This window comes from Sebastes umbrosus, chromosome 5, assembly GCF_015220745.1.
Source record: "Sebastes umbrosus isolate fSebUmb1 chromosome 5, fSebUmb1.pri, whole genome shotgun sequence".
NCBI lineage: Eukaryota > Metazoa > Chordata > Actinopteri > Perciformes > Sebastidae > Sebastes > Sebastes umbrosus.
This window is the reverse complement of record NC_051273.1, coordinates 2,755,897-2,764,842: the sequence shown is the minus strand read 5'-3', so window position 1 is coordinate 2,764,842 and position 8,946 is coordinate 2,755,897. Positions and strand designations below refer to the sequence as shown.

Here is an 8,946-nt window from a genome sequence, read left to right as displayed (position 1 = left end):
CACACGATGTCAGTCTGCCATCACTGGCATCTCACAGTCATGTTGTACTAACAGCATAAAACACAAACTTATACCCTTGCTAACTCAAAAAACATGTGGGCAAGCAGTCAACTTATCAGGCAGCAGTAACATCTTTCATGTGCCTTCCTTGTGTGAGTCATGGAAAGAAATTGGCAGGACACGGCCTCTAAGTGTTCCTGCGTATTTTCAGGGTGAAATACTGTAGCGTCTCACACTCTGTTTGCAACACACTGTCCAAACATAAAGCTTTAACCCCTCTCTCAAGTGCTCTCCTCTTACACCACTGCTGAACGTGTTCATAGTCACGAATAGGATGAGTGTGGAGAGGTCAAAGGTTACGGTAGCTTGTTTACATTCAGACCCAGACTGAAATCCCCTTCGTCCTGTTGGGGCTGTAGGTGTTTTTTTAATGTTTTGGTGCAGAGCAACTTTGCACTCTCCTTAGCTTCCTGTTTTCTTGAACTCTGCCTCCACTGTTTCTCTCAAACCTTCTGAAGGACTTCCTTCTGTCTTTGTTACTCAGCGGGGAATCCTACTTCAAGGGAGTTGTCTGTGTATGAAAGCGTAAATGTGGGCTTACGTACAGCTGGGAGTGAGGTGATAAACTGTCCTGTAATAGAAACATGTCTGCATTTTTAATTGGAACTCATTGGCAGCCTTATGACCTCTAACACCACCTAACTCCTCACAGATAGACTAAGTTTGTTTTGTACCAGGGGGCAGTAAAGGCCTCGTTCATTTTCTCTGTAACAGTCAAGTATCTTGATGAAGTATCCCCTGGCAATTTTCTGAACCCACTCTCTGCGCTCTCATCACAAGTTTCACAGGATAAGAGCCTCTGTTAAATACCTAAAATGTAAATTTCTACAGTGGGTTTGCTTGGGGACAAGAGCTGGAAATAGCCCCCCAGACACAGACTTTATCTAAAGAGGGGACATTATCTTCAAGGGCAGTTTAACATTAAAATAAATTATGTATATACACTGCCAGGAGAGTGACAGTCATTTCTATTTCTACATTTAGGCCCAAATAAATGCTTACCATGAGCCATGCAGGCTCATACTTGGATGGTGCAGCATGTTTTTACTGTCAATTATGACATAAATATGTAAAAAGTGACATGACTAACACAATGAGAGGGAGTCAACAAATATGAAATACCTGATTTGTCTCACTGACTAAAAAATACACTTCTTGGAATAAATCCATCAGTAAAGAATAAGCCTGTTTGAATAGTGGACATCTCACTCAGATGCTATGTTTCACCACACTGCGGATTATTAATATGTCCAAGCTGCTAACAAGAACATTGGTTGAGTTTATTTCTGGTTTTATTTATTTTGTTTTATTTCTGGAAGATGGTCTTTAGAAAATATGCATGTTACATTGTTTTGAAAACATGACTGCTCTTCATGACAGCTCTTCAGCTTTCAGAATCCGTAAGCCAACTGTATGAAGTACAAACTATATATTATTACTAAGTAGGCCTATATAAACAATAGAGTCGTACAAATGTAACCTTTGTAAATATACAAGCAAGTTGTGTTCAAAAGATCCGGGATAATTTTCTCATCAGTCTACAGCAGGCTCGTTCAAGATGAGCCAGGCCTGCGCAGAATCGATCACCGGTGATCGCCGTACTATGCATTCCGGTTAGATTTGTGTCCGACTTGATCCCGACTTGCTCTGACGTCATGCACACGTGGGCAACGATAACCTCACAAGATCGAGGCGGTCGCAGTTTTTAGAGCCAGACGCCGCAGTTGCTCTCCGACGACTGCAAGACCCAGGGCATGATGGGAAACGCCTGGCTGTCCTGTCGCCTGATCAAAGAGCTGATTGGCTTTTAGTTTTGACAGCAAACACCACGTGTTGCAGAAAGTCTCATCTGTGTAATTGTGATATTTAACGCTAGATTGTAGGCTATAAATCTCATGTTGTGCAATGAAGGATCTGTTAACAAACATATATTGTGTGGTTGATAATAATAATGATAAAAATAATAAAGGATCGAGTCCAGTGCCTGATAAACACACATTTCCACATAGATTTACAAACAAATATAAATAAATCTGAACGTGGTCTGCAAACTACAGGTAGCCTACAGATCTAACAGGTTTAACAGTTCAACAGTGTAACAGTTTACTTACGTTTCAACAGTAGAGTCCAGGCTGGTAGGAAGTGAAGATGAGGCTTTGGGAGAACCCAGCAGGCCTCTTAGTCAAGTTAGAGTGACCTGCACCACAGGTGAGAGCTCTGGCTGTTCGAGGCCACCTGGTGGTTGTACTTGAGCAATTACACCAACAAGCCTGCAATATTCATTGTGTTTATTACTATTTAGAAGTTTTGGGGAGATTTATTTATTTGTATTTTTTATTTTTTGTAACAAGGCTATATGGAAATAGGGAGTGTTTTTAAGTTAACCTCCCAGTAAATAGTCATCATGTAAACAGTAATAGCCAAAACATATATTATCTCTATCTATCTATCTATCTATCTATAGTATCATGAATAATATCGTCATCAAATCTACAGTCCTCGCTGTAGTAAAGAGTAGTAGAAGACATTCAGTTGCATCATTATTGCATAGTTGTCGATGGGATCTTACTGGTGATATTGCCTTTGGAATTTAGATTAGACAAATCTTCTCTTTTTTTTCCTTTTTTGCATCTCCATTTAGTATAAATAAGTTTACTTACAATGGATTCATATTGCCTTGCTTATTCCAATTAAAAAAAACAGCATTTCTGTTTGTGCCCCCTGAATTATAAGTGGGGTCACTGTTTGACTTTAATAAGCAATAATTAACATCCTTCGAGAGTTATGGGATCAACTGCTGTTTTCTTCTTATTTGTTCAATAAGTCCTTTGGAACATAAGGAAGGTTTTTAAAATGCAGTCAAATGATCTCTTAGAGAGTAGAATGGATCCCGTCTATCAGACGGTTCATCCCATAATAACTTGAGATACACATCGCACCATGCCTGACAGATTATCTCAGTTCACTGGGGAATGGCCAAATTGATTAACACTGATGAGATCTGTGTTTGTTTGTCATCCGTATAAATTTTGGGGACAGAAACAATCGTAAACATTGCCTCCTGAATGAAGCCGCTGGCATCGTGCTGGAAAATATTATTTCTGTGTACAATGAATAAATAAAATGAACGAACAATCACAATCCAATTTTTGAACAGTTCATTTTTCCTCCACAATCCACGCTAGTAATGTAGTAATCAACAGAAAGTGATGCAACTGATTCAGTGCAAATACATTTTGTTTTTTTAATCAACATAATCTGAACCCTCTCCCCCTCAGCAGGAAGAAATCTCACAAGGCACACAACAACAAGCTGAAGCAAGCCAGCCAGTTAGAGCACTGGCAGCCTCGCTGAGCACGGCTTAGCACTGCCTGACGCAGCATTATCAGGGCCGACACATTGGTTGGGCACCATACCTGCTGTTCCCAGCTGCGTCAGCGCCGGTCTCACCTATGCCAGGCGGCTGCTGAAGCTCCTGTACCACTTCAGAGGACAGAGTCGCACACTGAGAAATAGGTTTGATAGCACTAGGAAGGAAAAGAGACAGATAGCAGGGAGAAAGCAGGAGTTTGCAGGGGTGTTACTTACTGTTCTGCTATGTAGGGTGGTGAATACTTGTTTGTTTATGACTTCTGTGAAAGCGCTGTGCGTGTCATTGGCAAACAGCCTGCCAGACGGATCGATGATGAGGAGTTGCTGCTGCAGCAGCCACGCTAGACGTGCCCCGATTTAATTTGCCCGCTCTGCGTGGATGAGGTTAACACTTCGATTCTTGATGCTGTCGCACGTGAAGCAAATCACACATAGTCCTTCAAGGATAAGAACATTATTTAAAGAGGACCTATGCTCATTTTTCAGGTGCTATACTTGTATTATGGGTTTCTACTAGAACATGTTTAGATGCTTTAATGTTCAAAAAAAGCTTTATTTTTCTCATACTGGTTATGTCGTAGCACCTCTTTTCACCCTCCATCTGAAACACTCTGTTTGAGCTCCTGCCCCACCCTCCTGAAAAACCCAGTCTGTTCTGATTGGTCAGCTGACCCACTCTGTTGTGATTTGTCAAGTGAACCAAACTCTTCAGACTCCGTTCCAGCTCCAATTCTAACTAGCTTTGTTTGAGGGTGTGCCAAACTAGGCGCTAGGCCAGGTATTACGCAGATGTGTTACTTGGTGACATCACCATGTTACGGAAGAAATGGCAGGACTTCAAGCAAGGCGTTTCAGGCTGTTCAGGAGCAGTGTTTCTGTGGGGGTGTGGACTTGTAACTTGTAACGTCCTTTTACATGGACGAAAAACTATATAACACACTAAAGGAAAGGGGAAAAGCACAATAGCATAATAGTTCCCCTTTAAGAATTTCATTATTGTAGCTTATTGGTGAGTAAATGATTACACCAATGAGTCCCCAGAATGACACAAATGATAAATGTCGATTAGGACAGAGAAGCACTTTAAGATCAAGGTTCTCCGCTGATTTGACAGTCAGGTGATCACCTTATCTACTTAGAAGTATAGATGCAGTTCTTTTGTTTTTTGCTTTGAAATATATATTTTTTTCAATCAAAAGTTACAAAAATAGAAAAAAAAGGATGAAAGTAGTAGAAACTGTGATACAAAGCAACTCCTCCGGGTTCATGAAAACGATCAAACAAAAGATGACAGAAAGATCCCCTGTGCTGAAACGATGGTTTGAAGCATCATTTGGTCCTAAGCAGCTAATTGTCCTCATCTACCCCCTATCCTTATCAACGTGGGTTACTACTAGACAGTGAGAAAGGAAGCAGCTAAAGTTCTTTGAAAAGTCTAGTTTTGGGGGGGTAAAAGCACAACTAATATGCTTCGGTTACTTCTCTGAGACACGCATTCATCTTTTTTGCTCCACATGGTTTCCCCGTTCGTTCCCTGAAGGTTAGATACACACAGAAAAACACCAGAAGAGGAAGATGCTATGGGATACACAGCGAGCTCAGATTCCCATTTAAAGCATCTATTTTTAGACTGTATGAAACAGATCTGCCCCTAGTGACTGTAAAACGGTACCAAAAAATCGGAACAAAAACTGGAATAGAAATAAATATAGAGAAAGAGTAGGAGCAAGTAAGCACAATCCAATACCCACAGCAGAGAGTAATTGGTACTGTATTGAGAGAGGTTGGAAACCCAAGCCAGGCTTTTACACTTCAATAAAGACATTCATGAACCCGACTTTTCCTGTAGGCAAAGGTCTAATAGCCTGGAGTGCTTTCCTTTCAGGTGAATGCACTTGTTCTAACAGGTGCTTAATAATAGAGGGTGAATGCAGTGGAAATGGGGATACAAGCCTGAGCCACTGTAAGCAGGTACACGGAACACAATAGGATTAGAGAGCAGATTGATCCTGGCTTTGTGCGCCGTCGTTTGGCCAGATTACCACGGCCACCATTTTATTGTGTGGAAATTGGACGGAAATTTGTTTTCAATTTGCCTGCCGCTTGAATTGCATGTGGACATGCCTGTTTCTGTGTGTGACACAGAGGAGAGGTGCGGAGAGGAGAAATGTACCGTGTAGCGCATGCTACAATTTCACAGGATTAACCAGTTTCCTTGAGATAATTGTGTCGCTATGACACTACATCAACTGTGTTCATTTGAAAGCACAAGCTGACTCCAACGGAGGGAAGTAGTGTTGAATATCAGTGTGTGCGATTCTAAATGAGTTCCATAAGACCCAGCTGTAATGCTGAACATGTTCAGGTACAAAGTGTAGCCTGAATCTATTGCACACAGGTCACTGCAGCAGTTCTTATTTACTGCCACTTCCTTCTGCAACCGCCAAAGCATGTATGCACAAATAAGGGTCCAATTACATCCACATGCAATTTCAGCAGCACATGCTGCATTTTTTGGGAAAACATTCCCACATGTGCTTGTGGGCACACATTCTTTTTAATACTTTTTAGAGTATTTTTGCCTTCATTTGAGAGTTGACAGTAGAAGGTAATAGAAAACATAGGTAGAAAAATAAAAGATGGATCAATAACATCCCCAGCAGGACTCAAACCGTGGAGGTCACATTTAATTTTTTACACATCTGTCTTCACGTGGCAGCCTGGAATAGTGGTGAGAAGAAATAGTTTGAAGTTTTAATCTCAGAAATCGTGTTACAAAGTGTCAATCACTGCACACAACAACATGTTTACCAATCTGGTTGTGGGAGATACTTTATCAGTCTAGTCTCGGGATTAGTCTAGTCTAGGGATTATATTCATATTGGACAGTTCGGCAGCACTTAGAATGATATGTTCAGTGCCAGTGCAAGAAGTAGTGTGTCCTTTATGTAGCAAGGTGAAGGTTGTCCACAACTGTGCAGGTCAGGGTGGATGGGCATGTAGTGTGGCCTATACTTTCACACGGGATACTTGAGTTTATATCTCAGACCAACAGGATTTATTTATTTTTACCATGACCAGGATCTTTTCCCAACCTTAAAGCTGCAGTGGGTAGAATTGTAGCAAATATGATTAAAGTTATTTTTATAAAACGGTCACTATATCCTGACAGTAGTGCATGAGACAGGTAATCTGAAAAGAAAAAGGTGCCTCTGTGTCCTCCGGTGCTCCTAATGGCATCTGCAAGATTTCACAGACTGGAAGAAAACAACCAATCAGAGCCAAGTTGGAGTCTGCTGTCTCTGAGCAGCTGTCAATCACTCGCAAACTCCGATCAAACGGTCAAACTAGGCAGCGCTGATCAATTATTAATCAATGTTCTGTTAATGCCTATTACTCAACTCAAATGTTTTCAGAAACATCTTGTAGTGTACTGTCTAGCTGTAAAATGAGTCTGTTACCCGGCTGCCATGTTGAGAACAGTTGAGGAAACACCAAGCAGCCGCCCACCAGCCGGAGCAAACTTTCTCATTTTACAGCTAAACAGCAGAATATTAATTCATATTTGATCAGCGCTCCCTCGTGATTGACAGCTGCCTCCGTTGAACAGCCAATAGGAACGCTCTCTCTCTCTGAAATGACCTGTGATTGGCCAAAGTCTCCCATCACGGACTAGATTTTTAGCCTGAAAACAGAGCCATGAGGAGGTGCAGCAGTCTAGTTCTCTCACAGAACACTTGAATTGTAATATGCTGAAAGGTTATTATGGAATGTTTGCCAAATTATGCCAAAAACATTCTGCCTGTACTGCAGGTTTAAATGTAGAATCATCTATCATACACTTTCTGTCCGTTGAGATTGTTGTGCTTTACGGCCCACCAAAGGCAGTTTAGATTTTTAGCTAGCGAAGCTTTGACTTTCCGTATCACCAGAATTTTATTTTGGCATACAGGGCGGATCTCCAGCATATCAATTAAGGGAGATAAGGCTCTCTGTGGCAGCCTCTCTTCATGATCAGATTGATATGACAGCAGTATTATTACATAAAAATCTCGACTGGCTCAGCTTAACCTGCACTCAGCCACCTCACATTCCCCGATTTAACTACTTTAATGTGCGGGTGTCGTGCCGTGTATTGGAAAAGCTCAGCACGCCGCGTATATCCATCCAGTTTTACACCATTTGTTATTATTATTTGAATTGCATTGGACTGTGGTGACTGTAAATTGGAAATGGGAGTGCGAAGCTGAGACCACCTCAGTCCCAGTATTTTAGGCACAGTTCTGCCTCAGTGAGCCAGGCTGATTGGGATGCAGCAGGGTCTCTCCCTTTCTCTCCCTCCTGCTTTCTCCCCGTGTCTCTCGTTCTGCTTGGCCTGAAACAGACATTCTGATGAAAAACAGAGGGGGCCAAAATGTTTATGAAGGCAGGGCACATGCAGAGGCACACACACACACACTCACACATACTCACAGAGTACATATGACTCGCATGCCTGTGCAATGCATACACAAATACACAAATGTGCATTCAGTGGAGTTGTTCACAATCCCAGAATGCTGTCCAATGCTGTTGCGAAATATTTTTTTTTAACCATATTAGATGTGCATGTTGACATGTCATTCCAGCATCAACGTCAGATTGTAACCAACAAGATGAAGGAGACGGGGAGGCAGAATTAGGAGGATTATTGATCTGCAGTCTGGATCTTGACATGACACCAGTATCAAACTGTCTACCACATCCTAGACCAGCTCCTAACATGCATTACCCCACTGCAGGTGAATGTAAAGCAGAGTAGATGGTAAACCATGAGAAGCCTCTGGTTTGCACATCTGACATGAATCCAGTTAGTCCAGGTTAAGACGACAACACACGGAGTGAAAATGAAGATTTATTATGTTGTGTTTTGCCCAGGAGAAAATGTTTTTGTAGAGGATATCATATAATTAATCATCAAACTAAATGTATCGCAGAAGGGGTAAATGACTTATAAAGAATATATCCCAGTCCTTTGACAAACCTGTTTATTGAGCTAGGCTTCTTAATTCCTGGATTTGATAACTCACATCATGAATAAAAAGAAATAGCTAAAAGATCCTGCAGCACTTTATCCAGTTTGTAACACCGAAACCTTACATCCAGCACTAGCTAATGCATTTACTGAAAGTAAACAAGGAATAAAATACCCAAAAGGTTTTTTAATACAATTTGAATACATATCCACGACAGGGAAATCTCAAACACCAGCATGGCTTCAATAAGCAGAATGGTACACAGCGGGGGATCTTCCGAATTAAATTATTTAGTTTTGTTTCGTCGATTGTGTTAAAGTGTTAGTGATGACAATCTCACTGAGAATCAACACTCTACAGCTCTTTGCAGCTTTTTTACAGCCCGTTCTCATTCCCAGGGCGTTGAATACTGAGGCTTTGTCACCCTTTAGCGCCGCTATGAAACGCACTGGCCGTTCTATTAACGGCAACAGTAAACGCTCATAGAAAGTGCTCCGGG

At 41.4% G+C, this 8,946-nt stretch overlaps 1 long non-coding RNA gene across 1 annotated transcript; it reads right to left on the bottom strand.

Moving 5' to 3' along the window:
• Positions 1 to 403: 403 nt before the first annotated feature.
• Positions 404 to 4,043, bottom strand: LOC119489026. Its single transcript, XR_005207077.1, has 3 exons — positions 3,649 to 4,043; positions 2,172 to 2,330; positions 404 to 631 (listed from the first exon to the last, which is right to left on the bottom strand). It is a non-coding gene; the product is annotated as an uncharacterized LOC119489026 (long non-coding RNA).
• Between the last annotated feature and the right edge of the window lie 4,903 nt (positions 4,044 to 8,946).